At 37.9% G+C, this 15,567-nt stretch overlaps 1 long non-coding RNA gene across 1 annotated transcript; it reads right to left on the bottom strand.

Annotated features, from left to right (window-relative positions):
- Nucleotides 1-10,249: 10,249 nt before the first annotated feature.
- LOC109145658 lies at nucleotides 10,250-14,601 on the bottom strand. Its single transcript, XR_002047208.2, has 3 exons — nucleotides 14,508-14,601; nucleotides 12,513-12,621; nucleotides 10,250-11,832 (listed from the first exon to the last, which is right to left on the bottom strand). It is a non-coding gene; the product is annotated as an uncharacterized LOC109145658 (long non-coding RNA).
- Nucleotides 14,602-15,567: the final 966 nt, after the last annotated feature.

The raw sequence follows: 15,567 nt of genomic DNA, 5'->3' as shown, positions 1-15,567 counted from the left end.
AGCAGGGGAGGACTGGTTTTAATTTAAAAATGAGGTGTGGATCAAGTCTTAAATTCTAAAGCACAGTCCTGAACCAGTGTATTAAGTGAAAGATAAGTGAGAAAATAGGACAAGCATTTGCTCTGTAAAAGACTGCCATTTTCATGAGATGCAACTAATTGGTTTTAACTCTCTAGCAAGCTGAAGAAAATAGCTGCCTCCAAAACTGATGACATTTCTTCCTTTTCCATGAAGGTATCCAAGGGAATTGTAACCTACAGGCAGTGTTACCATGCGAGCTGTGTTATCTCTGCAGCAGGATGCAATGTTGCTGATAAAGTGAAACTTCCCTAAGACAGTTCTGGTTTGTAAAGAGATTGAAAAAGCAGTCAAGACATGAATAAATACTTGGGTGTATCAGAGCTGGAGTAATGGAAAAGGGAGTTTGGCTGAAGTGTTCTATATGTACAAACAGCATTTCTCTTTTCGCTCACTGAGAAGGAAACTGTAGAACTGAGTAATTACATTAGTGTGCTTGGTATTGTTCATAAAAGGTCCTGAAAAATTAAACATCTCTTAAGAGTTAAATATTCTTCTATTAGACAAATTTATCAGGAGAGTAGCGGAAATATTTCTTTTCCTCAACAGTACATTAGATTTCATTTATTAAGACACATCTATACTAAAGACCAAGTCTGTTTTTAAGCATTTCAGATAGGCTTTAGTAATGGACTTGCTGACTTTTTCCCAAACCATTTCAGGAGGTCTATCTTTCTCCCAGGAAAAGTTATTACTTCCCTGTAAAATCTGCAGAAATGATGCTGTCAGTACAAAAAACAGGTGGCCCGAACAAGCTTGGATGCATGTAATCAGAGGTTCCCCAAGGCCTCTCATATCTTTGTGCAGTTAATCATCAGGTAGAGTTTGTTAGAAGTCCCTTGGGCATCTGTTGATGCTGATTTTAATTCCCAAGTAAATGGGATCAGAGCTGTATTTAAAAAAAAAGGACATCCCCCCAAAAATTAAAATCATTACCAATATATTTAGCTACTTTACATGCATCCTTGCTTCATGAATAGGCTCTCTTATCCAATATTACCAGTGCTATTTTGTCCCCAGAGCTGTGCTCTTTTCAGGAGGCTGCTCTGAATTTCTAAAATGCTACTTGGCACATATCGACTTTATTGATGTCTGGCTGATGCCTTCCCATGCAAAGAAATACACCTTGAATGGGATTTGTTCTGCTCTAGTGTTAAGACAAGCAGGCAGAGCTTAGATGATTCATGATTCATTCTCTTTCTGCATTTGACTGCACTAGTAAACCAACAGTAAAAAATATATATAAATAAAAACTGTAACCTAAATTCCCCCGCAAATTATTAATCTCTCCTCTAAGGACATATTTCTGTGTATCCTAAATTCTGGCTGTAAGTAGGTAAATCAGCCTGTCAGCAAGACACAAAACTACTATCCCAAATTTCAACACTGAGTTTGGTACCTTAGAGACAAGACCACCATCTGAGAATTTACAAAAGGTTAGTGAGAAATAAAGGCCCATATTCCACTGAGAAAGGTTACAAGATGGACAGAAACAGCAGGGAAACATTGGTGCAGAATTTTGCTTAGGTGAGAGGCAACAGAGAGCTGATGATTTTAAAGAGAGCTCACAGCTAAGGTACTAAGAGGGGTGAACCTTTCTTGATTTGTGAATTTACCCTCATACAAGGAGCTGAGTATTATAAGACATATTTCCCAGTAGTCTAGATGTGAGAAATATCATCAGCGAAAAAGAGTGGCATATTAGAAGCCAGACTAAATAAACCTGCAATGATTTTATCGCAAAGGATTCCAAGTTAGTCTCCAAAATATCTAAATTGCAGAAGAATCATAAAATAAAATTTAAAACCTGTTCAATGTAAATGCTTCTGATAGCATTCTTAATCACACAGCTGCACTATTTAAAAACAATTCTGTAAGAAACTGGGGTGTTTTTTACATGATTGGAATATTCAAAATTGGTGAGTAGTACAACTAAATCTTTTCTAAATGAGATCCTTATAGATTTACAATGGACGTCTCTCTCAATGGAAGTTGCCGTGGTTACAGCACAATTCTGCATGGAGCACACTTTCATCACAAATTGTTACATATTTATATACAAATAGTTTGGGCACATTTTTCCAACTTCTTTTTAAATGAGAGCTACAAGGATAGCCTTGAAGGAAAATTCCATATTTGTGCCTGAGTACAGTGATGGTCCAGCTGCACCCAGAGTCATCAGATACTTTAGACTGGGGTGGGCCTCAAGAGGTCTCTAATCACACCTCCTGTTCAAAGCAGAGTCAGCTCTCAGATAAGACCAGGTTACCTGGGGCTTTATGCAGATGAATTTTGGAAACCTCCAAGGTTGGAAAGAGCCCAGCTTTTCCTGGGCAACAGTCTTGTGTGCAAGAGAGGGCAATGCTCCTTGGAAAACTCTTCCTCCTTCCTTCCTGTGGCTGGGGTAGAAGGCACTTTTGTATAATCTGTCTAAGGAGAAAGACCTCACTGACTTAGTCAGCTTTGCACCCCAGGCCTGCAATGAGCCGCCCTTTTCACATTCCTGCTCACAGTGTGAAGCACAAACAGCTTGCTCTGGTCCCCTTTCCTGGAGTGGTGCTCAAAGGTAATTTCAAAAGCATCCTTGTGTAAAGACAAATGCTTCCTGAGTGCTCAGTTGTCCTGCTGAGGACAAGTTTTTTCTTTGTTACTCTGCTGCATTTTATTGCTCTGGTTGCATCAGAGTGTGCCATAGTTACTGAACAGAGTGGTAGCTCCTGTACAATTTCATGTCACAAAATGCCTGGGGTTCAGAGGTCATCTTGCTTTTCAGTGTGGATACTGGATGATTTGTCACTGTTTGAGGTAAAATTCCACATCTAACACCCATCTATCTGGTTTTATTAAACAGCCTTCATGGTTGTCAGTGTCTGGACAAGTCTTTTTTAATAGATCCGTGTTAAAGTCCTGAGGATTAGTTTGGGTGAAGGCGTCATGCTATAATTTGAGGTTCAAATAGGAAATTTCCCATAATTCTACTTTATGATTCCAAGGAGAAATTGAAAACAAGGTAAAAAAAAAAAAGCAAAAGGTAGGTTATCTTTGTTTAGAAAGTATGAAGCTGACAACTCTTATGTGGTACTTTCATTAACTGATTGCAATACTTTGGGAAGATATTTTGTTTGACTTTTGCTCAGTGAATTCCACCACCAGCAAGCCACAAGGAATGGAGTCACTCAATAAGTTTTCATTATGTCTATCTGCAATGGACTGACTCCAGGTAGCCAGAAAATAGGCTTGTTGGGTTGCTTTTTGAAATATGCAAAGTGTGAGGGGGATCTCTGGTGCTCTAGAGGGTGGAGAGTGGCAGCACTTATTGGAGTGGACGAGTGTTCTTAGAGTAATACAAGATTATTGCATTTACAAATTATCTGATGGCCTGCCAGTTGTTCAGTGCCATCTTGCTGGAAGCAAGCCACTAATCCTCTTCTTCATTCACCCTTCCATGATATCTTAAACTCCTGTGATGGGTTTCTCCATTTGTATAGGCTCAGGCATAGTTGATTGGAATACTACTTCTGATACAACCCTGCAACTCTGAGAAAGAGGAAGGACAATTTTTTTTCACCAGTTTGATAAATTCAAAAATAAACCAGCCTTTTAAATCACTGCCTATGATTCTCATGTGACTAACTTCACTCAAGGCTTCTTGGCACGGTTTAGGAGACAAGGCAAAATCTTTTTTTTTTCTTTTTCCCTTACTGGTCCCTGATAAGCAACATAAATTAGAAAAACCTGCACGAAGCCTAAACTCTCCTCTGAATCTGAAATAAGTTTTCAACATATGATTATTGACGGTTTAATTGCAAGTACATCTCAAAGGCAAGAAGGAAATTTAAGTTTCCAAACATACTGACATGTAATAGAAATCAGGCTCCAGGGCTGTCTCTTCCTACTACTAAATATCCCTGTTGAAATTTCTGCCTATTTACAACTATGTCTGCAACCAAACACCTGAGCACTTAATGCAAATTTTTCTTATGTAACTGTTGTGAGGAACCCTGATCTTAATAAAGCCCTTGGAATTCATTTTGTCTCCATTTAGTTTGTCTTTTGTTCCTCTTTAGGGTTTTTTAAAATAATTTTTGAAACATTAAAAACTAGGGCTGCTTATCACTTACCCCAACTCCAACAAAACCCTTCACGGTGTGAAACATGCTGTTTTCTACATGTCTGCACAGCATGCACAGCTCTTTCCTCATGTTCATCCAAAAAGAAACATTGACTTTGTTGTTTGTTATGAGGGGTTTTCAAAATACGCTCTGGTCAGCTCTGCGAATGATTATTTCAAAATAAAACCCTAAGCTTATTTAATGATCTTTCTGTTGAAACTATTGTTAATTGGCTGTGGTTCCTCTAATTTAATGTCCTTCAGAACCTTCCAGTAGGGTAGAGAGGATTTTACTGGAGTTACTTTCTTTATCATTCAGCAATAGAAAAATCTAATCACTACTAAAAATTTTCTGGGGTTTTATTAAGTTAGGTCTGATTTATGTAATTTGCCATAAAGTTCATTAAAGACTTCATTAATTTTTCACCAATCTGTAACAGTCTTATCACTGCTGTTTTTATTAGCTGAGATAAAATTAACTAGGTTTGACTTCTTAAATTTGGGGGCAAGTCATTTACCTGCCCTATCACCACTTTCATAATAATTACATTTTGCTTTGTCGGATGTGAAATGGTACTCTTCTTATCCATCAGTTCCAGTGATTAGGATCCCATATTTCAGACCAATTGCTTGTACTGACACTTTGATCTCAGCAGTTTATGTTCTCATTAGCTGACTGAATCTTTGGTCTTTCCCTTTTCCAAAAGAATCACTGGGTTTGAGATTTCTAACGCTAAAAAGACATGGAAAATTTCCATCGCCCTGCAGCTCAACCATGAACCCTGAAGGGATTGATGTAAACCCGAATTTTACTTGTATTTGTCCATCTGCTTTTCCTAGACCTCAGTGGTCCTTCCTTGGAACAAGGAAATATGAAAGTACTGCAGAGGTATGTTACACATCAGCCACAACCCAGGGTGTTTTGTAAAATAGGATTTTTAACCATTTTCTCACCTCTGAAAATTTTTCCACTCTGCCTATGGCACCATCATCTGTGCTATACCAACACCCATTTGCACTTGACTTCAAATATCAGCCAGTGATTTCCATAAAGATTGTCATTCCAGCACTTGTTCGAATGCTGGAGCCATTAATGGCCTGGCAGATCAGCTGGACCATTCTGTTTTATGGACCAATGCCCACCAAATTGACCAAATCTAGTAGGTCATGATCTTTTTCATTCAATAATCTAAAAATGGCTACAAGAAAAGTATGATAAAAGTATTTTCAAATGAAAAATGAAGCCAGTACCCACTCTCTTTTTCTTCCAGAACTAGCACTCGATAGTAATTTTCTCTAAAATGTATCAATACTAATTGGAGAAGAAACATGATCTTGCAAGAGAAACCCTATTTTCTTCTGAATTACTGTTACCTATTTTAGATTCTCTTCCTTGGCAGCTTTCCCTTTGCACTTACATTTGATAAAGCAGCTGTGTAAAAGGTATCAGTGGTATTTGTAGGACAACCCTGAGCCTTCTGCCACCACATTATTTGGAGTCCTTTGTGCCAAAGGAATGTTTCAATGCACAGAGCAGAGCAATGCACTTGGTAGGCACAGGGATTGTTTGAGACATTCAAGTGGACTCTGTCACAGACACAGTGACCTGACAAATATGTGTGTTGTCTCCAATACCTCCTGTTCAGTGGTTTTAAAGCCTACCTTTGTGAGGATTTTGATCAACTCTCCATTTGAAGGACTTCTGGGATGCCCAGGTGACTCTGGTTCACACAGTGGTTTTAAAGCTGTGTCACTTGTATGTTTTTACTAAAGAGAAGGCATGCAGAGAGGCTAAGAAGGAGCCTTTGCACACATTTTAAACTCTGCTTTGAAGCAGGAATGTGTTCTGACATTTAACTGACTTATTCAGAGATATATCCCTTACAATTTATTTAGTAGTAAAAGAGTGAAAGCATCTCAGTTACCCATACTTCTGACTTTTCCCTCTTAAAAGCTGAGAAACTGTGAATATAGTTTATTTGTAACTCTCATGATTGTTACAAATAGTGCTCTCCTTCTGCACAACATTTTTGATCGGAAGACTTGGAAAAACGTGTGTCAGAATGGGAAGGAGAATCTCTATCCTTCGAATCACAATCTCTGGAGATCCTATGCTCCAAAATGCAAACTCTTCTAGTAGCTACTCATAATTCCCCACAAATTAAAATTAAATTAGACTTCATTTAATATCTAAATTAAAATATCTTGTTCTATTTAGGGTTCGTGGTTAATCTTTTTAAAGCTACTGTTCCAATTTTCAGTTTTTCTCTAAATTAGCAATATTTCCTCCTCAGATTTCTCCGAAGAGGAAAGCCCTGTATCTGCACCAAGCAACATTAACTCCAATGGGAACAGGAGCTTGCTCACACAGAATTCACAGGTGTGATGACAAAGATTTAACCTTCTGACAGTGTTCATGTTGGATGAATTAACCTGCCTGCAAGGAAATTGCAGAACTAGGATTTCTTACTGTATAATTGAAAGTTTGAGTTCATAAAGATGAAAAGAAAACAAACAGAAAGAAAACTAAACAAAATACTTCTCTCTTCTTCTGTTTTCTTGGAAGTGGGATTTTCTTTTCTGTTGTTTCATGACTTCTTTAACTCAAGGGTAAAACAATAACATTATAGAGATAAATTCTTAATGTCAGAGACTGAAAGAATCTGTCACTCTGCAATGAAAAATAAGCAATTTTAGCTTTGCAATGAAAAGGTAATTAAATCTTCTCAGTAAAATACAGTTTTAGGAATACTTTTTTGCAATGCCCTTGGAACCTGATTGGAGTTCGAGGGCTGAGCACCTCAAAATCAGGATTTAACATCTTTTTAATGGCCAGCATCTTTTGCAATAGGGAATCTTGAAAGCCTGAGAAGCTGGAGAGAGCTGCTTGTGCTTTTGTCAGTTTGCAAAGACATTCCCAAAGCTCAGGACAGACATGAAAGTCATGGGAGAGGAAACATCCCCACTGATTGAGCAGTGTTGCTCTCTGTGCTCCTTCTGATTTACTGCAGCTCTGCATCGGTTCAGCCACTGTACAGCTGCAGTTGATCTTTTCTGATGGCCATAACAGGGCCTGTTGCTGACCAGATGTAGATGAGGCTTTTTTAAAGCATCCAGTCCTTTCTGATGTACTCGACTGCATGCCTGTGACTCCTGCTGCTGCTTTTCCAAATGCCTCTCAAGCTCTAAGGTAGTTGAAACCTACTGTTTTGCACCCAGATTGTTCTGTCACTGGGTTCCTGCCATCCAGACCAGGAAGATTTGTTGCTCTTTGCTACCCCCAACTACCCCATCAGTGCTATCTTAATCCACTTCTTCCATCTGTTACTTCTGTACTTGAAAAGCCCTCTCCCCACCCTCTGCCTTCAAAGAGACGCTCCTCACTATCACTGCTGTTGAAAATAGAGGCATGCACAGGCTCAACCTGCACTTGTCAGCAAACTCCAGCTTGGTTATCTTGCTTCTTATTTTCCTTTTCCTCAAGTGGGTATTATGCAGGTGGAGATTTGAGAGTGACCTGAGCAAGTCTCTGTTGGAGACTTTTCTATGTCCTGCATTAATCTCTTATTCCAGCCTTACACCTGTCTTCCACACAGAATGACAATCCATAAAATTGCTTGCTCATTTCAGTCAGGCACACCCACATACGATCAAGAAGTCCTTTAGGGAATATCAAACATGTACAGATTATTTTGAAACAAGATATATATAAAGTGTGGTGTCTCGTTGGAGCAGCTGTATGTTTGTTATTCACTCTGGCTGCTGACTTAACAGTACAGGTTCTTTTTCCAATGAACAGTTCACTTCATGCTCATGAAACTTTTGCTTGGCATTCTTATGAAAATTTTTAAGTGTCTTCTACCAGCAGTACACCTCTTACATGTTATTGCCCCTACGATCAGTTCTCATTTTGGCAAATATCTTGCCCAGGGCAACCATGCACTCTGTAATTCAGATAAGAACAGCAAGGGAACACAGATCTGTCCTGTGTACGTGTAGGTTTTTCTCAGTGCTTTCTATATTGCCTACGTTCTGAATGTGTTTTGTGCTGGGTTGTAAGAGCAGTATAGCACAGGGCTGTCTGTGGTGTGAATTTTGTAAGAGTTAGCTACTCCCTGGTGAATGTCAATGGATGACAATACTACATCTATTCCATTAAGCAAAGGTGTTCTATGCTGGCTTTTCACTTTCCATTACAATTCCGTCTCACTCAACTACAGTCAATTCTCATTGTCTATTCACAGTAGTTGTCTCTAACGAGTCTTACTAGACCATCCTTCATTGGAGAACCTTAGAAGTTGGTTACACTATACAGCACCCAAGAGAGACAGTCAAAAAATAGATTCTCACAGGAATCTCCTCAACCATCAAGGAGAAATATCTTCTCTGAGAGTTGCCATATACAAAACAAGGCACAGCAGTATGTGTAATGCTTTTCCAACAATATGAAAAGGAAAAATTATATGGTATCGAAGCTGTAACTCTTAAACTCATTTTTTCCAGATGAATCCTTGAGAATTTTTATGCATTCCTTTAAAGGCATTAAATTACATCATGTTGTCACCAGACTCATTTTTAATATAGAAACAAAATATTTGAGAATTAAAATCAATAAAAAATTGGTGAAGCCACCATTTGAATTTAATCTCAACAGAGTGCATCATGCATTCCTTGTTTGACCCACAGAGGTGGTTGTTTTATTACTGTTTGTCTCCTATGCACTTCTGTTATTGCATGCACATTTTGTATATTTTAACCCAATTTTAGCCGTGAAAACACACAATTTCATTTAATGTGTAGGCAGAAAAGAAGCTTACATTTTTTGCCAGATCTATCTAGAAGCAGCATCACTAACACCTTTTTTTAAATAAGGTGAAAGATAGAGGAAGCCTTCAGGGCAGGAGTGGAGGTGATTTTGTATTCAATGTTACTTTTAATTAAAACAATTGTAACTCATAATTGAAATACCTGTAACTTTTCACTAATCTTGGATTGGTTATTAATTCTCTTGGATTTTGATTCACCTGCTCCCTATTTATTTTACATATATATATATATATATATATATATATATCTCGATATACATATTCATTGCTTATAATTCAGAAATAAATACTTAGCCCAGAATTCTTAGTTATTAAAATGAACATTTTGTTAATGTTTTCTTACTCATTATTTCAGTCCATAATATAAAAATACAGTTAAAATATTAGAACCTGCATTTTAAAATAGTTATATGGTTTGAATTTTTTTCAGTGGGTGATTTTTAATCTTTATGTAAGGTGTTAAATCTAGGAGGAAGGTAGAAGGTTTTGTTGCTCTGACTTAGTGTCTGGAGAGGCAGAGTTAGTATCTCCCACTGCCAGCTCAATGCATCCCTTTCCACTGTGAGTGGCAGAGACAAAATGCTTCAATTTCTGTACTATCTTTAGACAGCAATCAGATAAGGGCTCTGATAGAGATGGGCTGCTCCCCAATACCTGGTCAGTCAGTAAAACCCTCAGGCTCTAATGGCTTCAAGTTACTAATTTATGATAGGGATACTGAGGGAAGGCAATTGAGTGAGATCAGAGGTGGGAAAAACATTTTGCGACATTTTGGAGGACAAACAGGATGTGGAGGCCTGATCTTTGTTTGGAAGGAACAGCAAAACTTATAGATGTGATAATAACAGAGGAGTTGCCAACTGGCCTTAAGGAAGTCTGATGAGCTGGCAAAGCACTTGGACTACAGAGTAGGAGATAACTGGGAGTAGGGCATAAATGGGAATTAAGTCCTTTTTTTCTGAGATCATTCAGAATCTGGGTTGTGTTTCTTCTCCCACCTTTCCACTGCCTTCTGTATGTAGAGTGGAAAAGATTATTTGAATTTCCTGTAAGAATTACAAATTCTACCTTCAGTCTGCAAGGAGTGACTTTTATAAGGCATTTTTGGCATTGGTGAGAATGTGCTGCATTTTGGGTTGTTTTGGGTTGTTTTTAATTTTAATTGAACAGAAACAGCATATCAACATTTTTCAGGCTAGCATTCTGCAAAATGTTGAGGTGACTATTTTAACTGTTTTTTTTTTTTTTTGCAGGACTGTCATTTAAATATGGGGTAAAAACACGATACAGTCATTTAAATGCATTTTGTGTCAGATATTTTAATCCCTAAAGCATTATCTGTTGAACAGCGAGTAAAAGAGTATCTGAGATTTCTGAAGGTGTTACAGAAATAAAATCCTTAAGAAAATATAAAACTAAGATACATTTTGTAATTCTGATTCACTTATATTTTGAAATTTGGTGCTGTGATCCCTAAGTGGATCCTTTACGTTTCCTGAGTAAACCAATGATAAATTCTATGGACAGAACTCAAGACTACAAGATTCTTTTTAAGCTAATGAAGTGATGCAACTCGCAAATATTTTGGGAAGTATGTTGCATATAGACATATATCTAAGTTTACACAGGTCCTTTAGTCCTGAAATATTTATGTCACGAAGAAACTTGTCTGACTATAAATGTCATCAAAATCTGGCACATTCAAATTACAGCTTTTCAACTGAGTGTTATTTCTGTAAGGAACTACATCAAAACTCAGGTCTAAACACATCTAATCTTAGTTTAGACCCAGATCTAAATTTTACACTCCTATTCATAGTGTATTCTATCCTTAGTGGATCAATCTCAAATCTGCAAGAAAAATGGATGATATTTTAAAGTAAATATTAATCACATATAGCACCCAGTGCTGTTGATTTTGAGAGCCTGTCTTTGAATTAAAAACTGGAATTTTGAAATCCTGTTCCGTGATCAAATTGCTTCTCTGAGTTGTATTTAAATAATCAATCTGCATTCCATTTTTTGAGTTATAAATCATGGCTTTCAAAAGTAATATTTCCTCAAAAATTATGTAAATCCTTGTATAGTAAATCCAGATCAACTGGGATTTGGCTAGATTTGCTTTTCAAATATCTCTTCTTTGTTCTTTGCAGCTAAAATGAGAAATATTTATATTTTCTAGTCTGCCAGAAAAATCTGGATTTTGTGTCCTGTAAGAGGGAACCTGTTTCCAACACACGAACCTCTCTCTGACCATGCAAACAGGAAGAGGTGCAGTGCTCAGGTCAAGTTACCAGTTCAGGTCGAGGCAGTGGGAACTGGAATGTCAGTAGCTGCAAACTCATGTGCTCCATCCCCATATCCAGCCTGCCTCCCCTGCCAACCTGGCTTCTCTGTCCCTGCTCCTCTCCCAAGTTCTTGACCAGTTCTGTGCTCCTGCAAGACGTTGAGATCGGACAACTTCTGCTTCCCTCCACGTTTTCCTTTGTTCCTTGTCTCTTGCCTTGTTGTACCCCTGGACATTGCCCATTAACACTGAAGTGCAGTCACGTTATTTATTTAGAGATGAGGTGGCAGCGCAGGTTGCTGCCCATCAGCACTGGGGCAACTGTGCAAGACTTGCTCACAGGAAGAAGAACCAAGCTGCTCCAACCCTTTGCTGAAGGTCAAACAAGCAGTTATCCTGGAAAAGTTCATGGGTCAGTTCTGAATTTCACCACGACACAGAAGTGTGTGCACAGAAGTGCTGCTCAGGATTGGAAATACAGCTCCTTGACATTCTGTTGTTGTAAAGCACTGTGGAATTCTGCCAGATAGCTATGAAAAGAAATAGTAAGTTTCTCTTTTAAAGCAGACTGTGAAAAGTAGAGAAGATTATTCCAGCTATACAGCAGAGCCTGGATTTAAATTAAACAGTGACAAGCTGCATATATTTCTTAAACTCATTACAAATATTTAACAACATTTGTGCTCTGGTTGGATAAATCATGGAAAGCAATGCTTTGTCACAAAGGTATGCCATGATTAACATTGAATAACTGCTTTACTAAGCACCTCTTGCTACTCCTGATAACAGAAGTAGCTGCTTACTATCCATTATACAATTATCAGGCTCTAGTCCTTTTATAGACTATAATCTAGCTTTAGGCCCTTCCCCATTCATAGCTATGCCTTTAATGGAGTTTACTTAGGAAGTGAATTATGCAGTTGTCAGTAACAAAACAGACAGGCTCATTTTTCTACTTCTCAAACAGCTAGCCATGCAAACAGACATAATATCTGGCAGGATCTTGCTATTTGTCTGTCAGCTCCACATCTTATCTTCACTGTTTGTCTAAAATACCTTCTCTCTCTAAAATAATTTTCAGGTTCCTGTGGCTTCCTGAAAGCTGGGAGAGTCTGTAAAAATGCTGTCAATGTGGTTGGTGCCCAACCACACAAACTGATCTGGTTGTTGTATTAGTCTAAATTTTTTTTTTAAAAAGGAAATATATTACCTAAAGCAATTTATCCAGAGCAGCTGTTCTGTCTCAGTTCCATCCAGAGAAGTGGTGTAAACAAACCAGAGGAAGACAAGTACTCCTCCCTTTGAAGCCAATGTTGAACCTGAAAATGGAGATGGAAAACATGATTTTGCCACAGACTCAGGTTGAAGTAATGCAGAGCCAAAAGGCAGTTCCTGGTCTCAAGGAACTTTCAAAATAGATAGTAAGAGGGAACTTTTGTTATTGTGCAAAGAGGAGAACTGGGCAAACTCAACCTACAGTCCAATACAGGCTAGCAGAGATTGCTGTGTCTGCTCTGGATGGACAGAGAGCTGCAGCACAGGGGGGCATGTTCAAAAAGGGGCCATTACAAGAAACTGGGGGGCTAATTAAAAAAAAAAGAAAATCAGACATGGCATAAGTCACCTTTCAGAGGCAGATACCCCAGTGCATCATCAATGGCACCGTCCAAAACTAAGGATGATTCACAGTGAAGGAAGCTTTTAAAGGTGACAGGCATGATGTGACACACAGAATGAGAGGAAGTAGAGGTGAATCAAGGCTCAACAAGTCTGCACTCCTACAGATGTGTTTGTAGCTGTGAAAGACGTTGCTCTTCTTCAGAGTGGAAAGGTCTTTTAATTTCCCAGTAGTATCGTTTCAGCTTGGTACTGCCCAGGTTAAATCACTTGTGTGCTTCAGATGAAAGTTTACAAATAAAGCCCGATGAAAGCAGGAGCAGGCACACATTTTTTAGAAAATACATATATAATAGACAGGAAACCAGTCTCTGATGTTTTCAAATCCTTAAATGCTCTCTGTTGCTACCTAGTATTGCAGTAAAGCTGAGGGGAAGGATGAGGAGTGCTGTAAGTGGCTGTATATCGCTGGTGCTGAGATGGTAACATTGTGCCTGAATGGGGGAGCAGCCGAGGTTTCAGTACCAGCACACAGAGCAGTTCATGCATTGAGACTAAATGAAGTGTTTGACCCTCATGCTCATGAAAGAGGAAAACTTCCTGCCAGTGAAAACTTACTTATTGCACTACAGGCCCAAGTTCTGCTTTGCTCAGCAAAAAATCATGTTTCAGTCTGCATCAGCTTCCAGCAGGTGTTTATATTTATTACTTGTATGTTTTGCAAAAATATAAAGACAATATGAATTTTGATACTTACTTTCCTGAATGGCACCGTAATGCCATTAAACAAACCTGTTTTCACCACTGCTTTATCTTCTCTGAAATTAGTTTCACAGTTTTTCATAACTGAGTTAAAAAGCATTTCCACAGAGATACAGTATAGCTAACAAAAAACCTTCATTTCTTATTATCTCCTGATTTTTTTGCAAGTGTGACTGGCACTCTTCACACTTGCCAGAATAATAATAACCTTTGTTTTTCAGGACACTTCTAGTCCAAAATGAGAAATCTGAAAAGTTTTAGAAACATATTCTTTTCTTACAAACTTTTAGAAACAACATATTAAAAAGAACTGCTATTTTCTTATAGTGTGGGTCTTTCTGAGTGCCCATGGCAGTTTATCTGGCTAACCATGAATGGTAATTAATCACACCAATATGTTCATCACAATGTCACCTGCTTTCCCTTTTCATTCCAAGCAGCTTTCCTGAGCACAGTAAATTTACATGTACAAAAATCCCAGAAATTTCGAAACATAATAGTTCCAGACACTGATTTTTTCCAAATCTACTTATTCATTTGACTGTAAATAATAATATTAGTAATAGATATAGTGCTCTTGCCATTGAAGTATATTATTTCCTAAATAAAGGTCAGTGTATCTGAAATTTTTTTTCAGAAACAGTACATGAAGTGCTGCTTTAATGAGTCAGAGAGCAGTGAAATATTGTGGTTCATTTTACTCAAACAGTGCCTCAGCTCATGATTAGCATACATTTGGTTTAGACAGCTAAATGAGGTTGCCTCAATATGGCTAAAAACAGAATGCAGTCACATACAAAACTACAAAAAAGTAAAAGTTTGTTACCTAGGGTATTCTTTGTTTTTGTTTCATGTTGCTGAACTATGCAGGCATCCAAGAGCACTCAAGTGTGATCATTGAGTAGTATTGAATATCAGTAACTTGGGAGAAACAGAGAGCAATATGACCTTCAGAGATGCAGAAAATTTGCATAAATCAATAGTTCATTCAAGATTTTTTTTTTGTGCTACAGAACACCAGCAAGCTGCAGATCTAGATATGTTTTTATTATGTAATGATCAACATTAAAAATTCCATTATCAGAGCTAATAGCTTTGTGGTGGCTAAGGCATGATCAGAATATGCTGTCTTTATTGTCTGTATTAATGTCATCTTTCCATTTGCTGATAATACTAAAACCTTCTTTTGCTATGAGATTAGGCAGATTTGACTTGGAAGATATACACACACACTGAGACATATGACATTGTTGAAGGTGCTTTTTACTCCTCAAGTTTAAAATGTGTTTTTCCCGAGTAAATTGCCTATGGTATATATATTTTTGTTTAAAGCATGTCACTGCTTTTCTTCTCAGAGGCAAAATTGCTTGGCTTTTTATTTTAATTTCCTTTTGGATAAAACTTTAATCTAGGCCTCCTAGAGGCACAAGAAGCTCTGAAGTGGGATTACTGGTGAAAATTCTTCTGGAATGACTTTCTTTCCAGAATAAAATTAAAGTTTGAGGATTTTATATAAAAGAGGAGGCACCCTGCTGCTGCATATCTTCCTTTTGCTGATTTGCACAAGCATATAAAAGTAATATTCCTTTAACTTTGTTTTCTATGTATATAGACTTTCAAGACACACAAAAAGTCAACACCATTTTAAACTCAGTTTTTCACTGAGAAAAGTACTGCATCATTTTTATTTTGATGTGTCTTGTATCCAACACTATTCACCAGCAGCTGAACCACAGACTTTCATAAGCCAGAGGAAAAAACAAATAGCTCAAATCTTTCATCTTTGAGCAGAAATCACTGGGAAATCCAGCTGTTCCCCCAAGCCCTTCACAAAGGAGGTCCAGAGAGGTTCAGTCCTTTTCCTTTCTCTAACTCACCTGCATGGA

Source organism: Corvus cornix, chromosome 7 (assembly GCF_000738735.6).
Source record: "Corvus cornix cornix isolate S_Up_H32 chromosome 7, ASM73873v5, whole genome shotgun sequence".
Taxonomy (NCBI): Eukaryota; Metazoa; Chordata; class Aves; order Passeriformes; family Corvidae; genus Corvus; species Corvus cornix.
The sequence above is the reverse complement of the archived record's forward strand: the minus strand, read 5'-3'. Positions and strand labels throughout refer to the sequence as shown.